The sequence below is a fragment of the Citrus sinensis genome, chromosome 5 (genome assembly GCF_022201045.2).
Source record: "Citrus sinensis cultivar Valencia sweet orange chromosome 5, DVS_A1.0, whole genome shotgun sequence".
In the NCBI taxonomy this organism is placed as follows: Eukaryota; Viridiplantae; Streptophyta; class Magnoliopsida; order Sapindales; family Rutaceae; genus Citrus; species Citrus sinensis.
Window position 1 is genome coordinate 6,810,412 of NC_068560.1, and position 18,837 is coordinate 6,829,248.

Below are 18,837 nucleotides of genomic sequence, written 5' to 3' on the forward strand. Positions count from 1 at the left end.
AGTGAGAACGGTGAGGTGCTTGGTATATCATACACCAAAAATCAACGATGCTTGGACTTTCAAGAAAAAGAGAAAAACAAATGCATGCACGGGGAAACGTACTAATTAAAAGCAAATCATATAATTTACAAATTATTATAGGCTTGTAGCCATAAGATCGAGAGAAACTTAAACATTTCTTGCATTTTCTGGCCATATTTTCTAAATGAAGGGATGGTCCATTGCTGCTCCGCCATACTGGATCTCAAGATGTCATTAACAATAGGTCTCAAGATGTCACTAACAAGGTGTCACTCTGATACCGACAGGTCTACCACTTAGACATAACACTTGCCATATAAAATGTTCTCCTATTTTCGCTATTTCCTTCGTATCTTGTGATTAACGGAACAATTAGGGATTTATGTGCTTCTTCTTATTATTATTATTATTATTATTATTTTCCCTATATTAAACAAGTAGTCATTTATGAATTTTGAGTGAAAAATTCACTCGGCTGTGGCAGATTTTGTGCCTTACAAGTAGTCGATTTCACGCATTCATCATCACCATTACTATGTTCATTATTATTTGCTATTGTTTTTTACTTTTTCTGCTGTTATTGATTAAATTGGCATTAAATTTATGTCTTGTCCATTACAAGACTTGACAATATAATCCAGTTGTAAAAGGGACACTGCAGATGATACAAGTGAGCAAGACCTAGTCAGAGAGCGTAGTACACTTTTTGTAAGTATAAATTAATTGATATCTTTCGAGTTGTTATGTTAGCGACCATTTTAAAAACACTTCTGTATTCGAATTTTGGTTACGTTGAAGTGAAGGGGATTGAGTTGCCATTAAAAATTAAAGTATTTTGGTCTTTATAAACAAAGCGCTTTTGTGGAATAGATCTAAGAAGATGCTAATCTTCTTAATAAAATTAAAAAAAAAAATCTATTACTCTTGGTGCAACAAATTTCCTAGTCCCAAAACCTTGTCATAGAAAAAAAAAAGAAAAAAAAAAGAAAAAAAAAGATAACAGAAAAAGAGTGAAAATATCTTCGGGCAACCAAATTACTCAAATTCGTAAAATAATATAATACTTGAACCTTAAAAATAAAAGCTCTATATATTACTATATAAACAGTGATAAACACAATTAAGAAATTGCTATCTACGTCCACTCGAAATTTTATCATACAGTCGTATATTTATCACCTTATGTACAGTGGCGGACCTGCACGTGGGCTAGACCGGGCTGTAGCCCGGTCTAGTTTAGAAAAAATCATTTACACCCCTTACTTTTTTAATAATTTAGTAAAATAATTGAGTTTTCATTTTATTTTCATATATGTCCCTAACTCAACTACCCTTACATTTTCATCAATTTAGTATAACAATAGAGTTTTCATTTTATATTTAAATATGTCCCTAACTCAATTACCCATATGTTTTTATTAATTTTATATAATAATAGAGTATTTATTTTATTTATAAATGTGTCCCTAAGTCAATTATATTATTTTCAATTGAAATTAGTGACTTATTTTATAAAATGATTAAATTATATATTTATTGAATAGATTGAAAACATTAGGGTGTTAAAATTTTATTACTGCTTTAATTTATTTTTAAAAGCTTTTAATTAAAAAATATATATGTCAATGTAATATAACATCATCACTAGACTTAAAAGTACTTACAGAAATAACATATAGTAACAATTATCAATATTTTCATAAAATTTTAATGTGAATTTTCAGATTTTATTTATTAGTTATATTAACTAAGAGGACAAGTTAGAAAATAAAATTTGAGTATTTTAAGAGCTTTTAATAGAAGAATCATCAACTTCTAGTTCTTTAAAGAGAGATAGAGCATCTGACAAAGAAACAACTGCACCCAAATATCTTTTTGCTGAATTTAGTTTAGTTTATTATTGAAACTTTTGATTAAAAATACTTTTACAATTTGAAAGGATGAATAAATTTTAATTATTTAATTTATTAAGTCAGGTAATTTAGTACTTCACTTCAAGCATAAAAGTTTTACTTGCAATTTTTAATTGATTGTAATTACATGTATTGATCTATTTTAATTTAAAATTCTTAATTGATTTTTTAATCCTTATATAATTACAAGTTATTATAGGTTGCAATGTCAAATTCTATAATTAAAAAATAATTTCATATTTGAGTTGTCTTTTGTTTTCTACTCTTTTTTTATAATTATTTTTGTTTATAGTACATATTTAGAGAGATAAAGTTCTTGGTATTCCTCCTTATTTAATATACTTATTTCTACTTATAAATTTTTATGTTCGCTTCAAAATACAAATTTTAAAATTTAGTCCGGGGTAATATTAAATCCTGGATCCGCCCCTGCTTATGTACGTATACTGTAATTTGGATACGTTATTTAATTATATATATATTGTGTAGATTTACCACATTATGTACGTATATAAAATATAACGTATATTGTGTAAACTCTACTATAAACAATTAATATTTGGTCATATTTCTTTTGGCAAATAACCCCCTGGGATTTCTTCTTTATCGCAACATGAAATTGAAGATATTTAAAAGGTTTTGAAACGTTATTTTTATTTTTTTTGAGAAGTTTTGAAACGTTATTTTAATTGAAAGGATTTGCCATTTTTAATTTTGGTTGCAAATAATAATTCCTTGGTGGTTACAATATTTTTAAATATCCCCATTAAGGCTGTAGGGGCTACAAATCTTCATTCTAGATCTGTAACATATGACTATGAATTATATATAAATGAGCTATTTTTCTTTATCTTTGGATATATTATATACTCTATTGTTTTCTCCGAAACTCTACGATAAACAATTAATACTTTTCTTTGCAACTTCGACATTCAAAGACTTGGTTTATTCTGCAGGTAAATCGTGCTTAGGAAGAAGAGCGGCATGAAGATATTTGGGTTGTATTTTGGAGCTGCGAAATACCGACAATATCCGCCCGTGGGGAGGCCTCTTTGACATTTGGGTTGTATTTTGGACATTTGTTCTTCTCCATAGTACTGGCCGGATTCTTCAACAATACCCTAATACTTCTAAAGTCAAAGACATGCTTCTCTTTCGTTGAATATATTTGCATCTCTAGGTGAAAGTTGTAGTGGGTATTTTCCATAGATATGGCTATACATGTAGCATGACTAGAGTTCATTTGACGGAATTAGCCCTTCAATGGGTTGTCGTTATAAACCAGATGGCCAATATAATCATGCAGCCTATTTCAGCAATCTTGTTTATTATGATATTAATTTTGTGACTCAAGAAGCTGCAAGTAACAATAATACAGGACACCGTACATAAGCAAGTAATTATTTTGGTTGCAAAATGCAACACTTTCTGGACCATCTTCTGGTTATAATTTTGTTTTTAGAGGACCTGAAGGAAACTGTAGGTGAATTAGTAAAATGTAAATTTTTTTTTATTATAGACATTGTATAATTGTTTTCAAATTTGGTATAGCAATAAATATGATCTATGTTTTGGACTGGTAGGTGGGTTTTTAAAATTCTATCCCAAAAGTTTATCTTAAAGTTCTATCTTAAATTATGTGGTCTTCATTAACTGATTGGTGTAATTAATTTAATTAATAAAAAAGGATCTGATCCTCTCCTAGACATTTTTTTTGCCTCCTCCTAAACTTTTAATGATCCATTGACATGGGCATTTCAAAAATGCGCGAATGTCGCGAGAGCTCAACTCTTTCTTCTATAGTACTTTTTTCTCTGAAAAGAGTACCAGAATGAAAGTTTTTTGAAGCCATTATGGCTTGCTTTTTGGCCACTCACAAGTTGAGTGTTTCTATCCCCTCATTCGGGCTTTATCTATTGTCTCTTACATAACCTTTTCTTTAACCAATATTCTTAGTTGCCTTAAAAGTTTCCCGATAATAGCTCCAAAAGATTTCATTTATTTCAAGTCTGTCGAGGAAGTGGGTTCTAGCTGCAAAAGTTGCTGCCCGTAGGAAGTTATGGATACGGAGGATAATTAGAAAATGCCAAGCCATTGTTTTAAAAGAAGAAGAGGAGGACACAGTAAAGCTGATGGAAAGAATGAAGGCTACGGGGGAAAAAATTGCTGCAAACTGTTTGATTGGAAAGATCATGCTGACCAGAGGAGTAAACAGGGAGGGTTTGAAAACCGCAATGCAACTGGCATGGCGGACAGTTAGAGAAGTAAAAGTTGAGAGCATGGGGGACAATGTGTTTCTATTCAAATTTGCCAATGAAGTAGAAAGAAGAAGAATTCTAAAGGGAGGTCCTTGGCACTTTGATAGGGCTCTCCTGGTACTGGCTGAACCAAGTGGCATAGGGGACATAAAAAAACAATCCTTCACACACACATCCTTTTGGGTCCAGATTCACAATATCCCAATAATGTGCATGGTAAGAGAGACCATAAAAATGCTGGGGGAAAGGATAGGCATAGTAGAAGACATTGAAGCAGATGAAGCAGGAGAATGCCTCGGTCAATTCGCTAAGGTCAGAATATCTGTAAATATAACACAACCTTTAAAAAAGGTAGTGTATCTGCAACAAGAGGGGGAAAAGATACAAATGCCAGTTCTATATGAAAAATTACCAGACTTCTGTTTCTGTTGTGCCCATATTGGTCATCAATTTAAAGAGTGCCTCAATTATAAAGGACAGCCAAAGGAGGAGCTGCCATATGATGCTTGGATGAGAGCCCTCTCACAAGCAGAAAGGGTGAAGCTAAACCGAAGCAGGGAGAGAAGAAATTGGGAACAGTTTCAGAAGAAAACAGGAGATGAAGAAGTCAATACACAAAAATCTTTCCAGTTTCAACACGATCCAATAACTGCAAACGGGTCACTCACAAACAAAACGGGCACCGAAATGGGAGATAGAGATGGACCGATGAGCAAAAACCGTGAGCCAGCAATTGGGGATAACCCATTAATGCAGTGTGATGAGGTGATGGAAAGCCTGCAACCAAGTGGGAAGAGTAAAAGCGAAGAAACAAATCAGCAGCAAAGCATGTCAGCTGACAAAGACGGCTGCACCAGGAACGAAAATGAAAGGGCGGGAAGTAAAAAGTGGGGGAAAATTGAAATTGCGAAGGCAAAAGAAAAAATCCCAAACAAAGACCATGCCAAAACAAATGAGGAGAAAATGGATAATGGGCCGAAAAATCTACAGCCGAGGCCCAAACCAAGGAAATAGAAGCTTAGAGCGAGAGTTCAAAAAATGGAGAAAGGGAGCAGCAGTGAACCAAAAAACTCAAAAAGGCCTAGCACTGAAATCTCGAGACCCAGCCCCGAAAACAAGAAACAACGATTATTAAGTCCTCTCAAACAATCCAGTGACCAAAATCAGTTCAGCTCCTCTTCAATAAATCACCAGCTGAAGTTAGTTGATGAAGAACAAGTTGAAGGGGAAGAGGAAGCTGTAATGGGGGAAAATATATTGGCAAGAGCTGGTAGCCAGCCCCGCTAGCAGCCATGAGCGTGTTAAGCTGGAACGTTCGAGGTCTGGGGACGCCTCGAACGCGCCTAGTAATAACGAAAGTTCTCCACCTGCACCAGCCCCAAAATTTCTTTTGCTGTGAAACAAAGATGACGGCTAGGCAGGTTGATGCGACATGTGGAAGTTTCAATTTTGAGAACCGGTTTGTAGTTGATAGAAATGGTATGGGAGGGGGACTGGCTTTATTTTGGAGCTCGGATGTTAATGTCACGATCAAATCTTATAGCTCTCACCATATAGATGCCATTGTACAGAACCAAAATGGTAAGATATGGAGATGCACTGGGATTTACGGCCATGCTGAGGCAAGTCAGAAACATCACACTTGGGCATTGTTGAACAGGTTAGCAGAGCTCTACTCCTATACTTGGTGTTGCTTAGGAGACTTTAATGAAATTCTCTATTCTCACGAGAAATTGGGGGGAAATGACCGAAGCAGTAATATGATGTTAGAGTTTAAAGAGTCTATCAGAGCCTGTAATTTGATGGATATGGGTTTTAAGGGGCACAAATACACGTGGTCCAATAGGAGATATGGGGTTAACTTTATAGAGGAAAGGCTCGATAGAGTGCTCTGCAGCAAAGATTGGGGCAGCACCTTTCAGAATCTCCCAGCCATAAGCTTAGTGAACTGGGTTTCGGACCATTGCCCAATTATGTTTGAAGTAAAAGATTGCTGCAAAAAGCTAAACTACAAGAAAAATTCCTTCCCCCGTGACCATTATGAAGATATGTGGAGTTCGTACGAAGCCTGCAGCAACATCGTGAGGACTGAGTGGGAAAGCTTTGATGGAAATAGCTGGGAAAGTCCAGTGCAGAGGTTTCAGAGGGTGGCAAAAAGGTCTTTAGCTCATCTCAAAATCTAGGGCAAGGAGGAATTTGAAGGTAGAAAAAAGAAGCAGAACGAGTTGATAGATCGGCTGAAAATGACAAAGTAGAAACCTCCACAAGCGATAGATGGGGAAGAAATCAGGAAGCTTGAAGACCAAATTAGTAACATGCTGGTCGATGAAGAAGTCTATTGGAAGCAGAGATCGCGTGCAGATTGGCTAAAAGAAGGGGACAAAAATACAAAGTTCTTTCACTCCAAAGCATCCGCTAGGAGAAGGAAGAACAAGATTTGGGGAGTTGAAGATGATCAAGGGAATTGGGTTGATGATCCAGAAGGAATTGAAGGGGAATTTTGTGGGTTTTTCCAGCAGCTGTTCACTTCCTCTAAACCAAGTCAGCCTCAGATTTCAGAAGCTCTCAAAGGCTTGCTGCCAAAAGTTTCCCAAGAAATGAATACCCACTTAGAGGAGCCTTTCACTCCGGAAGAAATCACAAGAGCTCTCTCCGAAATGTGCCCGACTAAAGCCCCGGGGCCAGATGGACTGCCAGCTGCTTTCTTCCAAAAGCATTGGCAAATAGTTGGCGAAGGTTTGACAAAAACATGTCTGCACATACTAAATGAGCAAGGTACCCTAGACTCTCTAAATTATACTTTTATTGCTCTTATCCCTAAGGTTGAGAAGCCTAGGAAAGTAATGGAATTTATACCCATTAGTCTTTGTAATGTGGTGTATAGAATTGTAGCTAAGGCAATAGCAAATAGGCTAAAGCCGATTCTTAACCATATTATCTCACCAAATCAGAGCGCATTCATCCCCAATAGGCTCATTACAGACAATGTTATTATTGGTTATGAATGCCTCCATAAGATTAGACATAGCAAGGGTCATAGGAATGGCTTGGTGGCTTTAAAGCTCGACATAAGCAAAGCTTATGATAGAGTTGAATGGAATTTTCTGGAACAAACCATGTCAAATTTGGGTTTCTCAACCAAATGGATAAGCTTGATCATGAGCTGCATTACCACGACTTGTTTCTCAGTTCTTATTAATGGGAATCCAGTGGGCTTGATAAAGCCGGAAAAGGGGCTTAGACAAGGATGCCCCCTTTCCCCATATCTCTTTATTTTGTGTGCAGAAGCTTTCTCAAACTTGTTGCACCAAGCTGAAAGGGAGCGGAAAATCAGAGGCCTGAAATTTGCTCAAGACATCACAATAACTCATTTGCTCTTTGCTGATGATAGCTTAGTCTTCAGCAAAGCATCTATAGCAGATTGCAAGTACTTAAAAGGGATTTTTTATTGTTATGCAAAGGCTTCGGGGCAGATCTTTAACTTCGAAAAATCCTCTATGTTCTTCAGCGACAAGGCTACAAGCGAGCAAATTTCAGCAATAAAAAGTATTTTTCAGCTGAAGGTGGTGCCCAAATATGAGAAGTACTTAGGCTTACCTCCCATGTTAGGCAGGAATAAGATGAGTTTTTTTAAGCAGGTTAAGCTCAAAGTGACCAGCAAGATATCGAGTTGGCATCATAAGCTTTTTTCGGCTGGAGGAAAAGAGATTCTTATCAAAGCAGTAGCTCAGGCAGTTCCAGCTTACGCCATGAGTGTTTTCAAACTTCCCAAAGGCTTATGTGTAGACATTCAAAAAGAAATTGCAAGATTTTGGTGGGGTACCAAGAAGGACAAGCATGGAATTCATTGGGCACGGTGGGACAGTATGAGCAAAGCAAAATGCAGAGGAGGGTTGGGGTTCAGGGACCTCTCTAGTTTCAACCAAGCTTTGGTGGCCAAGCAAGGATGGAGATTAGTTCGGTATCCCAACTCTTCAATGGCAAGGGTAATGAAAGCTAGATATTACAAGAACTATACATTCTGGAATGCAAAAGTAGGATCTAATCCCTCCTTCATTTGGCGAAGCATCTTGTGGGGAAGTCAAGTTATTAAAAAAGGGGTGAGATGGAGAATAGGAGATGGGAAGAATGTTCTAGTGTACAAAGACAACTGGATCCCAAGACTAGCCACTTTCCAGCCAATCTCCCCAAAAACTCTCCCCCCTGAGACTGTAGTGGCTGATTTAATCAATTCGGAAAACAAATGGCGAGCAGACAAGCTGGAGCAACACTTTATGAAAGAAGATATTGAAGCTATCCTCAAAATCCTGCTGCCCAGCGGGAAAGAAGAAGATGAGGTGTTATGGCATTTTGACAAAAAAGGGGAGTATTCGGTTAAAAGTGGGTATCAGCTTGTTCTTAATCAAAACTTTCCCAATGAGCCAGAAAGCTCAAACAGCAGCTCTAGGCTCTGGAAAATCCCCTGGATGCTTGATTTACCTGAGAAAGTTAAAATCTTTATGTGGAGAGCTCTGAAAAATATCCTGCCGACGGCTGAAAATCTTTGGAAGAGAAAGAGCTTGCAAGAACCGATCTGTCAAATGTGCAAACTGCAAGTAGAAACGGTAAGCCATGTTCTGGTAGAGTGCAAAGCAGCAAGGAAGATTTGGGATTTAGCTCCGTTACCAGTTCAGCCTTTAAAGGATCACAACCAAGATTTTTTCAGTGCTATCCAAGAGATGCAGTCCAGGTCTTCAACAGCAGAAGCAAAACTGATGGTAGTATACTGTTGGGTGATATGGTCACCAAGAAATAAATTCATTTTCGAAGGAAAGAAATCTGACTCAAGAATTTTAGCAGCAAAAGCTGAATCAGTTTTAAGGGCCTACCAAAGAGTGAGCAAGCCAGGAAATGTTCAAGGGACTAAGGATAGAGGAATTGATCAGCAGAAATGGAAGCCCCCCCCCAAAAATGTTCTGAAACTTAATGTAGATGCAGCAGTGAATAGCAAAGACCAGAAGACAGGTTTGGGAGCAATTGTCCGAGATGCAGAGGGAAAGATTCTAGCTGTAGGTATCAAGCAAGCTCAGTTCAGGGAGAGAGTCAGCTTAGCAGAGGCAGAAGCTATTCTTTGGGGGCTACAGGTGGCTAAACAAGTCTCTTCATCTAGCTTGATAGCAGAATCTGACTGTAAAGAAGTGGTAGAGCTTCTAAACAACACTCAGGGCAGTAGAACAGAAATTCATTGGATATTATCTGATGTTCATAGGGAAAGTAAGGATTTCCAGCAAGTCTAATTCTCTTTTTCCCCTAGAACTTGTAATACTTATGCCCATGCCTTAGCAAAGTTTGCTCTAAGGAATTCTTCCACTGATGTCTGGATTGACACATTTCCAGCTGACGTGCAGAATGTAATGAATTGTGTTGTTTCCTAAGGAATGAAAGGTTTATTTTCTCATCAAAAAAAAAAAAATGATCCATTGACATGTGTTGAAATTAATAAATAAAAAATTATTTTATCTTTACCGCTTTAACCCTACCTAATTTGTGGACCCATTTTGTCTTCCACGTGATTGGTATTATTACTTTATTTGTCTTTGTATGTACTATTATTTATTCTGTGGACCCATTCATGCACCCATGTTTCGGACATGCAATTTAACCGTAGCCGTTAATCTTACTTAATCATATGTGCGATAAAAATCTGCCGTCGATCCGTTATACGTAAGTACCAACCATGCGTTATTATTCGATTTGCTACGTTACAAAATCTTATTGATTACGAAACACAAAACACCTGGGCCTAGGCAATATAGTATTTCTTTTTGGGGGCCCAGCGGGAAATTGTTATTCAATAATAATTAAACAAGAACTTGCAAAAGCAACTTAATTACAAATAATATTTCCTCTATTCTTAATCTCAGAATGATGATGATAATTGATCTTGCAGATCAATCATTAAAGTTTATTTGTTTGACTCTTTAGAATTTTTGTTGGCCAATAAAAGGATGTATTTTGCTGTTTAATAAGGTAAGCTCGAAATAAATCAAATCCTAGCCATACAAAAGTTCAAATGACATGAGCCATAATCTCTTGCCAAGCTTCAGAAAAATTAAATTAAAGTCAAAATAAACCACTTTGTAAAGTAAAAATAAACCACTTTGTAAAGTCAAAATAAAGTCTTCGCCGTCTGCCTCCAGTGACTAACGCCCCAGGCCCTTGATGAAATAGAAATCCGAGCAGTGAAGTCACACTTCTCATTGAAAACGACTAATAAAAATTAAGTTGGAAACTCGAACAGTAGCTAGATAACCTTACTCTTTTATATTTTAAGAATTTGTTCAGAAAATATTACGATCTCTTCTAACTTAAGTTGAAATGCCGTTTCTAATTCTTATTCTTATAAAATGTGTACTTATCAATAAAGTTTCTTATATAAAATTTTCAACTAATAATGAATCTTCTTCATCCAAGATGCAAATATAGTCCTAAAGGTGGTGGTGATGAAAGAATGGACATTAAACCATTAAACTTCATCTCGTAGTCTAAAGCGTGGTTGCTGGTCCTCCATAACACCAATAATCTCTCCCTCCCTCCGTGACGCGTGACCAGACTATGATATCACTTCTTATTGTGACTTTTTAGCAAGTCGCCAATCACTAAATTGGTCCAGATTTAACATGCTTATAGTTATGGATCTTTCAAAATAAAGTTTTCATATTCCTTTGAAAACTAAATGGAAATAAAATAAAAAAATGAATATTTTGAAAACTAATTGGAAACCCATAAGACCAACAGTCTTATACTATAATTTAAATTTAATTATGTTTTATTGACAAAAATTAGCTATTATCATTATGAAATGCCCATTTCACTGAACTATCTTTGATTATAAAATTTATTTAGCAATTCCAAGTGAAATGATATTTTGAACGAGGAAAAGACTCAATTAGACATTTAGACCGGGCTGCAGTTCTGGCCTCATTTTGTCCTGAAGCTCAGCCATGATCCTGCCAAAGTTTTGGAGCCATGCTAGCCACATTTTATCTTACTATTATGCACCACATTTACTTTTTCGATCTTGGAGACTGCGACTGGGTCAAACATATCCTCAAGCTCCGTTTTAACCTTACGAAATTTGTGGACCCATTTTACCTTCAGGTGATCGGTATTACTACTTTTGTGGACAAGGCTACGTTGCAGTTGCAGACTGAGCTGAGTACCAACAGCTTTTCCTCTCTCCTGCAACGCGTGGATGCTCCTTGTTTGTCTTCTTATCTGCAATTATTCTCTCTGTGGACCCATTCATGCACCCACGTCTCGAATATGCAATTTAACCGTAGCCGTTAATCATACCTAACTATATGTACGATAAAAATTCCGCCGTCGATCCGCTATATGTAAGTACCAATCAGGCATTATTTCATTTATTAGCTCATATTCATCCATGTGTTTATCATTCCTAGCTAATTCGATTATTTTCATTTCCAAGACTATCTTTAATATGTGCATCAATTAATAAAACTGATTTACCAGAATTTCCAGCCCCTAGACTTTGCATCAATAATTCACAGGTTGCAAATTATTCAATTTGCAGCTCACAGGCATGTTTAGAAAAATGAAACCTATACAATAGCATATAAAATGTCTGATTGCAACATGTTGTGCAACGCAAAAAATAAGATGCATCATGTTGTGCAAATGCAAATAAAAATCAGTTACAATATAATGAACATTAACAATCTTGCTCAAAGTCAAAATGAGATTATTTGAATTTTTTCTGAAGATGTTGGATTATATAAATAATCAGTTAATTAAAAGGTCGTTATTGGATTGGTTTCTTAATTTTATTTGCACATATTAAAGGGCTCATCTCTATGTAAGTACTAGTAGCCTGGCTCCCAAAGATTCCTGAAACCATTCCGCATGAAAGACATATATGCATCAAACTAAGATACAAATGAGCCAAGGAATGTTAATTTATTATATAACATTAATAGTAATAATATTAATTATATATATATTAATAGTAATAATAATTCTTAGATGGCAGCGTCTTCAAATTTTTTCTTACGGTCGAATAATAATTTATTTTATTAAACTGTATGATTTAATATTATGTTTGCATTAAAAAATAAAAACACCAATATATAACATATATAACCCTCTTTTATATATGTTCAATCAAAATAGATGAATAGTTGAGATTTATTAAAATGAAATAATCATGAATTTTTATTCTCTCTCTCCCCATTTTAAGTCCACCCAAATCTTTCTCTCTCCCTCTCTCTTATAATTTTTGACTCCCAAAGATTCTTTTATTTTTTATTCTATCAATTTATTATTGCGTAAAACAATTGCGGGTGAGTATATTTAAACTCATTAGATCACTCATTATATCCTAAATTAATAAATAATTTTATTACAAAATTACTAAAAAATTCTTTTAATTTCTTGAATACCGAAAAAGTAAAATTACCATTCTAGATGGAGGATAAGTCTTTAAAACTGCCTTAAACACATCTTATTTGTTCATACACACACAAGTTATTAAACAACCATGGATGTTGAACCAAAGTATCAAACTTAGTTTCTGGTTGTCAAATTTTCTTCCTATTGGACATCTAAATCATTTTGCAATCAGTAACATAGTCAGAAAATCAAATTAGTTGGGTAGAATGACTGACATAAAATATAAAAAAAAAAAAAGTTTACTGTGTTCTTTATCTATTTTTCTAATATTTTTAGCATTCCTCCTTACATGTCTTAATAGCATGTTTAATTTGAAGAAATAAAATAAAAAGAGATGAGAGATAAGGAGAATGGGAGCAATAAATAAGGAAAAAAGAGATATAATTATATATTAAATTAAACAATGAAATTGAGAATGATCCTATTTTTTCCCTCATTTTTTGATCACTTACTCTAAGGAACCAGAACTTTAAGGAAAGACAGACAAATCATAAAAATTGAAGAGCAGGAATTTTTGTTCTCTTTTTTAAATAAAAAATTTCATTTCAATGGATTTTTATTATTAAATTAGTCTTTCTCTAAATCAGATCAAATATATTAGATCTTAAATCTTGTTTTTAATGAAATTAATTACGTTTTGGGCATTTAAATTATGAAATTGGACAAGATTTGTGTGTGATTTTAAAATAAATATGAACTTGAATTTGATGCATTTAATTAATCCAAAGAGGCAAATTTATAATTTCAACTTCTAAATAAAACATATCATTTGAATTTTATCAGTGGTTTCTAACAATAACTGACAGGTCATTATAATAATTATAAATGTAATATTTATTTTTATAATTATACAGTTATGATCAATGCTATGCTGTAGTGCCGTTCCAAAGGCAACTGCTCCCACTATTCTCTTAGCGGCTCTGCCACTAATCGCATTCTGGCCACATTTTATCTTGCTATTATGCACCATATTTATTTTTGCAATCTGCGAGACTGCGACTAGGATATGCATATGCTCAAGCTCCGGTTTAGTCTTAATTTGTGGACCCATTCTACCTCACACGTGATTGGCATTACTACTTTGTTTGTCTTCTTATGTACTATTATTTATTATGTGGACCCATTCGTGCACCCACGTTTCGAATACACAATTTAACCGCAGCCGCTAATCTTACGTAATTTATGTACGATAAAAGCTCCGCCGTCGATCCGTTATACTTAAGTACCAACCATGATCATTATTTGATTAGCCACGTCGCAAAGTCGTATTGATTACGAAACACCAACACCTAGGGCCTAGGCAATATAGTATTCTTTTTAGGTGGCCCACGAGGAAATTGTTGTTGAATAATCATTAAGCCAGAACTTGCAAAAGCAACTTAATTACAAATAATATTTCCTCTGTTCTTATTTTCAGTTCAATTTGGTCCCGAGAATAATGATGATGATGATGATGTTGACGACAATAAAAATAATAATTGATCTTGCAGATCAATTACCAAGTTTGTTTGTGTGACTCTTGGAATCTTTGTTGGCCAATAAAAGGATGCATTTTGCTGTTTAATAAGGCAAGCTCGAAATAAATCAAATCCTAGTCATACAAAAATTCAAATGATATGAGCCATGATCTCTTGCCAAGCTTCAGAAAAGTTAAATTATAAGAGGATCTTGATAAGTTAAATTATGAACAGACATTTACGCTGTGGACCCATTCATGCATCCCCGTTTCGATTTTGCAATTTAACGTAGCCGTTAATCTTACCTAACCATCTGTACGAGAAAAACTCCGCCGTCCATCCGTATATGCAAGCACCAAGCATGCATTATTATTTTACCGATTATAAAGCACCGACACCCAGGGCCAGCCTAGAATTATAATACTATTTTTTTTGGATTAGGACGAAATTATTATTGAATAATAATTAAAACTTATTATGCATGCCTATGTTATTGCCCGGTTGCCTATGTTATTGACATCTACTACGAAGTTAGAAATTGGTCTTAATTAATTAGATATGTTTCGAAATTGGTCTTAATTAATTAGATGCATTTCTCATTTGAATTATTTGGACAAATTCTTTTATTGATTAAAATAAAATTTTCTTATTATTGTTTTTGACGAGAAGGTCTCAATAAAGTTGAAATAAACAAATTTTCATCTATGTCTCGCACTTACATAAAATAAAGGAAAAAATTATAATTATAAATAAATTAAGAACCAATGTCAATAATGTAAAATCAAATATTTAAACAAATCAAAATTTTATCACTTCTGAGTTTAAGACTTTTTTCTTTCATATGTTAGAAAATAAAATTTTGATGGAATGTTTTTTAAAAATGAAATTGGGAATTAGAAAATTTCATTTCCAAGACTATCTTTCATTGGCTATGTCCAAGACGAAACAGATTAAAAGCAACTTTTGTAAAATTACTGTAGCAATGAGATGCGAAAGAAAAGACTGCACGTGATAATTGCGGTTAGTTTTCCCCTGTTATCAATTATTGCCACCGGCTGGGACCCACGTAATTCGTCTAATTGAACTGTACCCGGTTATTCGTAATCCACACCGGGCATACTTGAATGGATCCCATCTATATATATTACATCAAATTGTCAAACCGGAAGCAGGAACTCGAAAAAGCAACTTAACTACTTTCGAACTTTGATTCCCGTAAGCAGAGATCTTTCTGATTTGAAGAACATGGAAACCACCTGCGCAGGTTTATAGGCCAACTTTATTTTAATATATATCGTTTATACTTCTTATTTTAGTATATGCAGTTATAAATTAAATTTTTTATATGAATTTTTCAGGTAATAACTGGTCAGAGGGTTGGTTTAATGTTTGGAACAGTATTGCTGATGATGATGTCATGAACCACAATCTTGATTTTCTTAATGTCCCTCAATATGGAAGAAACCCCGACTACATGGGTTAAGTGCAGCACTGCTTTTTTTTTTTTCTGTTTTGTTTAATTAAATAAATGATAGGTATACTATTACCTATCAATCATGGCAATGTCTTAGTCTGGTTTAGTTCAACTTATGAGATTTCTTGAGATGTACAAGATATCTTTTTGAGCTAAGTATTTTCTTGAAAAACGAAATAAATCAATAAAAGTTATTGTGTGTGTCAACATATTGGTTCTATTAGTTTATACACGTCGGTTTTAATTACGATATCTCTTCCTAAATATTTTACTTTTTTTGAAACAAACTCAAAAATTTGTTGTATAAAAAACACTATCACTTTCAATCATATGATGGTGACATTTTAATCATTTATTCATAACGTCCTCCTGGTCCTCCACTGGGGATATTATAGTGTGTCATTCTGTAACCCAGAACTATCATTTCTTCCACCTCTACGATATCTTGTAATGTTACTTGCAGCTTCATAAGCCACAGAAACATCATCAAAATCAACAAATTGTTTTCTTTTTCTTTTTTTAAGGAAAGTAATAAGAAAAATAAAAGCTGCATTATTCTATTTATGATCAATAGAAGAATTCAAGTGACTGGAGAAAATTCAGATTGTTGAAAATGGGTTCTCAAACGAGATAAGCCTCAGGTAGTCGACCTCATCAACATCAGTACCAGACTCAATCCATAGAATCGGTCTCGTCTTAAGCCTAACAGCTCCCTTCTAATATAATCTAGTGAGAACGGTGAGGTGCTTGGTATATCATACACCAAAAATCAACGATGCTTGGACTTTCAAGAAAAAGAGAAAAACAAATGCATGCACGGGGAAACGTACTAATTAAAAGCAAATCATATAATTTACAAATTATTATAGGCTTGTAGCCATAAGATCGAGAGAAACTAAAACATTTCTTGCATTTTCTGGCCATATTTTCTAAATGAAGGGATGGTCCATTGCTGCTCCGCCATACTGGATCTCAAGATGTCATTAACAATAGGTCTCAAGATGTCACTAACAAGGTGTCACTCTGATACCGACAGGTCTACCACTTAGACATAACACTTGCCATATAAAATTTTCTCCTATTTTTGCTATTTCCTTCGTATCTTGCATTGAATTATTGCCAGCAAATGATATTTCGAGTCAAAAAAGTATATTCAATTATTGAATATACGCTCCTAGGTAATTTGCACAATTGAATTATAGCTGTTATTCTACTTTTTTACGCAATTGATTAATTGTACGCATCCATTGCAAGACTTTCGCACTAAGTTTCAATTTCAACCACAAATCCTAGCTCTAGATAAAAATGATGTGGTCATAGAGATTTCGAATGTATTCACTTTGTGATTAACGGAAGCTGAACTATTTTAAAGGCCATTTGGTATATGACCACTTCCCATTGGACTTGGAGACCGGGTAATTTTGTCATCTCCACTCCTAGAATCTGCTCTCATGCTATTTGCATGGTTCCATCTTTGAAGTCTGGTACTGTTTTGTTTGGAAAATACCCCACTAGAATATCTTCACGAAGAAAATTGATCCCCGTTAACTAGCGTGATTAGCTTAGTTTCTTAAATTCAACGTTCGTTTGGTTAATTGTCTGTTAGTTTTAGAATTTTGATTAGCCAATAAAACAATGAGTTTTATTGTTTAATAAGGCAAGTTGAAATAAATTCAATCCTACTCACAGAAAAATTTAAATGACACATATCATAATCTTTTTCATATCTTCAGAAAAATTAAATCATAAGAGGATCATGAACAATTTGATGATGCTCTGAAATATAGTCTTCTGTTTTTCAAGGAAAAAATAAGGAAGTTAAAAACATGTTTATCAGGTTTTTCAGAGATCATTTTGACGTTTTTGTTTAAAAACATGAAAATTGTTCTTATTCTCATAAAACAGAAAAAATTATCTGGCCGGTTAGCTAATTATTCTTGTTCTTCTGTTCTTTTTTATTTGAATTGTTTCTCCCTTTTCCATTCATTTTTCACTATGAAATTAATTACTAATTAATCTACAGTTAGTTTCTCTACAGCTAATAGGAACGTGATTTATGCCCGAAGACGCGCATCTTTTTTATTCATTATCTACAGTGCACTCACCTCCAATCTATGTATAGGCAGACATGCATATTTATTATATCAAATAAGTTATTGATGGAAATTTCACTTTCGAAATAGAGAATTATCCTTAATTAAATCTTAGTGGGCCTAAATTCGAGTAAGATTTAATGATGTATGATTCAAAATTATTGAAATCGGACATTTTAAACAAGAAAAAAATAAAAAATCTTGTTCTCTTTTTTAAATAATAATTTTCATTTTGATGGATTTTTAATATTAAATTGGACATTTGCTAAATTGGCTCAAATATAATAGATCTTAGACCTTGCTTTTAATGGATTTAATTAGGTTTTGGGCATTTAAATTATACAACTGGAGACAGAATTTATAAATAGATAAGATTCTAATGTGATTTTAAAATAAATTTGAACTTGAACTTGATGCATTTTATTAATCCAGAAAGGTAAATTTATAATTTCAACTTTTAAATAAGACATATCCTTTGGATTTTTTACATAAACTAAAGGCAATTGTACAATATTTACTTGACTAGTGGTATATATCCCAAATTTTTTATCCTAAGAAATGCCACATCATTTGGTTGATGAGGATAATATAATTAATTCACTTAGATATTATAAAAAATTATCAACCAATCAATGAATAACATGTCATTTTCATTGGGATGGAATTTGGAAAAAAAATTTAGGACGTCTATCATTACTTTAGTAAGAAAGCATATTAAGATGGACTAACATGTTTGGATGCCCCAGCCTAAGATGCAAGAGATCAATTTCTTTTGTTGTCTTGAAATCCCTACTATTTGACTCAACAACATTGGCAACATTTAACTCATTACTACTAGAACAAAAAGATATTATAGACAAAGGATTGCTAATGCAATTTATTGACTCATACTCTAAAGATAGAGGTAACTCAACAGCACATTCAATCTTGCGCTGCTCATGCACAATAGCTCATATAGCCTATCTTTAGTCACTCCTTTCACTAGGATTTTCACTTGGCTAAAGCAAATAGATTTTTGAAGCACAACATCAATATCATTATCACGGAACAATTTTGAGACATTAATAAGGTTCTTAGTAACGCTAGGCACAGACAACGAGCTATTTAGTTTAATCTGTTTGTGCGGATCATAAGTGAGCAATATAGAGTATCCAATATGAGAAATCAAAA

The 18,837-nt window shown here is 34.2% G+C and overlaps 2 long non-coding RNA genes across 2 annotated transcripts in view; both read left to right on the plus strand.

Moving 5' to 3' along the window:
• The window catches only part of LOC112497530 (uncharacterized), a 44,230-nt gene that overhangs the window by 20,378 nt on the left and 5,015 nt on the right, over positions 1-18,837 (plus strand). The window lies entirely within an intron of this gene.
• LOC102627887 (uncharacterized) lies at positions 15,233-15,781 on the plus strand. Its single transcript, XR_371657.3, has 2 exons — positions 15,233-15,364; positions 15,459-15,781. It is a non-coding gene; the product is annotated as an uncharacterized LOC102627887 (long non-coding RNA).